The sequence below is a fragment of the Glycine max genome, chromosome 7, assembly GCF_000004515.6.
Source record: "Glycine max cultivar Williams 82 chromosome 7, Glycine_max_v4.0, whole genome shotgun sequence".
Lineage (NCBI taxonomy): Eukaryota > Viridiplantae > Streptophyta > Magnoliopsida > Fabales > Fabaceae > Glycine > Glycine max.
This window is the reverse complement of record NC_038243.2, coordinates 9979718-9982766: the sequence shown is the minus strand read 5'-3', so window position 1 is coordinate 9982766 and position 3049 is coordinate 9979718. Positions and strand designations below refer to the sequence as shown.

The 3049-nt window shown below is 44.0% G+C and overlaps 1 pseudogene; it reads left to right on the top strand.

Moving 5' to 3' along the window:
* The window catches only part of LOC100789592 (uncharacterized), an 11644-nt pseudogene extending 8697 nt beyond the window's left edge, over positions 1–2947 (top strand).
* The last annotated feature ends 102 nt before the right edge of the window (positions 2948–3049 follow it).

The window sequence follows — 3049 nt, the reverse complement described above, 5'->3', positions numbered from 1 at the left end:
AATTCTACGAAAACTGGCCTAAGATCTAGATGGCAGACGAAGATAGAGAAAAGACATATTCATCACGCCTTGGGGCACCTTTTGTTACAGGGTAATGCCCTTTGGGTTGATAAATGCAGGTGCCACTTACCAAAGAGGCATGACCACTCTCTTTCATGACATGATGCACAAAGAGATAGAAGTGTACGTGGATGATATGATTGTCAAGTCAGGCACTGAAGAAGAACATGTCGAGTACTTGCTGAAGATGTTTCAACGGCTGAGAAAGTACCAACTTCGACTGAATCCCAACAAATGTACCTTTGGTGTTAGATCTGGAAAACTCTTGGGTTTCATTGTCAGTCAGAAAGGTATTGAAGTAGATCCTGACAAGGTCAAGGCCATTAGAGAAATGCCGGTTCCACAAACAGAGAAACAAGTGAGAGGTTTTCTTGGGCGTCTAAATTACATTTCTCGTTTCATCTCGCACATGACAGCCACGTGCGGACCTATATTCAAGTTGCTTCGAAAAGATCAAGGGGTTGTTTGGACCGAAGATTGTCAAAAGGCTTTTGATAGTATCAAGAATTATCTGCTAGAACCTCCAATTCTTATACCTCCAGTTGAAGGAAGGCCTCTGATTATGTACTTGACTGTGTTAGAAGATTCTATGGGCTGTGTGCTCGGACAACAGGATGAGACCGGAAGGAAAGAACATGCCATCTACTACTTGAGCAAGAAGTTTACCGATTGTGAGTCCAGGTACTCCCTACTTGAGAAAACTTGTTGTGCACTAGCCTGGGCTGCCAAGCGTCTTCGTCACTACATGATTAACCACACCACCTGGCTAATATCCAAAATGGACCCGATCAAGTATATCTTTGAGAAACCCGCTCTGACAGGAAGAATTGCTCGTTGGCAGATGTTGTTATCCGAGTATGATATCGAATACCGCACCCGGAAAGCAATTAAGGGAAGTGTTCTTGCTGATCATTTGGCTCACCAACCAATTGAGGACTATCAACCCATCAAGTTTGACTTTCCTGATGAAGAGATTATGCACTTGAAGATGAAGGATTGTGATGAACCATTGCTTGGAGAAGGTCCAGATCCCGAGTCTAGATGGGGTTTGATTTTTGATGGAGCCGTGAATGTCTTTGGCAATGGAATTGGGGCAGTTATTATCACTCCGGAAGGTAATCATCTCCCTTTCGCTGCAAGGTTACAGTTTGATTGCACCAACAATATGGCAGAATATGAAGCATGTATCCTGGGCATTGAAAAAGCCATCGACTTGAGAATCAAGAACCTTGACATTTACGGGGATTCAGCTCTCGTAATCAACCAAATCAAAGGAGAATGGGAAACTCGCCACCCCGGCTTGATTCCATACAAAGATTATGCGAAGCATTTGCTAACCTTCTTCAACAAAGTGGAGCTTCACCACATCCCTCGTGATGAGAACCAGATGGCAGATGCGTTAGCAACTTTATCCTCCATGTACGAAGTGAGTCACCGGAACAATTTGCCAACAATCAGAATTCAGCGCCTCGAGAGGCCCGCCCACGTGTTTGCAGTCGAAGAGGTTGTTGATGATAAGCCCTGGTTCCATGATATCAAGTGTTTCCTTCAAAGCCAGGAATATCCACCCGAAGTATCCAACAAAGACAGGAGAACTTTGAGAAGATTGTCTGGTAATTTCTTCCTAAATGGGGATGTTTTGTACAAAAGAAACTTTGACATGGTACTACTCAGGTGTGTAGATAAGCAAGAAGCAGAATTTTTGATGCATGAGATACATGAAGGCTCCTTTGGTACTCACTCCAATGGACATGCAATGGCAAGGAAGTTGCTGAGAGCAGGTTACTACTGGATGTCGATGGAGACAGATTGTTGCAAACACGCAAGGAAATGCCACAAATGCCAGATTTATGCTGACAGAATTCATGTACCACCAACTACACTTAATGTTCTTTCTTCTCCGTGGCCCTTCTCTATGTGGGGCATCGATATGATTGGTAGAATCGAACCGAAGGCTTCAAACGGGCATCGTTTCATTCTAGTGGCTATTGATTACTTCACCAAGTGGGTTGAAGCAGCATCTTATGCAAATGTGACTAAGCAAGTTGTGGTCCGCTTTATCAAGAATCAGATCATCTGCCGTTATGGTGTGCCCAACAGAATCATTACAGATAATGGAACGAACTTGAATAACAAGATGATGAAAGATTTGTGTGAAGAGTTCAAGATTGAGCATCACAATTCTTCTCCTTACAGACCTCAGATGAATGGCGCAGTTGAGGCTGCAAACAAGAATATCAAGAAGATAGTGCAAAAGATGGTGGTCACATACAAAGACTGGCATGAGATGTTACCGTATGCTTTGCATGGGTATCGCACTTCAGTGCGTACTTCAACAGGGGCAACCCCCTTCTCTTTGGTGTATGGTATGGAAGCAGTACTCCCTGTGGAGGTTGAGATTCCATCAATGAGAGTTCTAATGGAGGCCCAGTTATCAGAAGCTGAATGGTGCCAAAGCAGATATGATCAGTTGAATCTAATTGAAGAAAAACGCATGAAGGCCTTGTGCCACGGACAACTTTATCAACAGAGGATGAAGCAGGCTTTCGACAAGAAGGTTCGTCCTCGTGTGTTTCAAGAAGGAGATCTTGTTCTCAAGAAGGTTTTATCTTTCCAACCCGACTCTAGGGGCAAGTGGACGCCTAATTACGAAGGCCCATATGTCGTCAAGAGAACTTTCTCTGGTGGTGCACTGACTCTTACGACTATGGATGGGGATGAGCTCCCTCGTCCCGTGAATGTGGATGCAGTCAAGAAATACTTTGTCTAAAAATAAAAGAACAGCTCGGTAAGTCGAAAACCCGAAAGGGCGGCTTAGGCAAAAATGAGCGTCTCGGTGGGTCGAAAACCCGAAAGGGCGACCCAGGCAAAAGTTAGAGACATCAAACAGAAAAATAATTAGCCTGATAGGTCGAAAACCCGAAAGGGCGATCTATGCAAAATTTAAGGACCAAAAGACAAAGTAACTGCATCGAGCTGATCTTCGTTC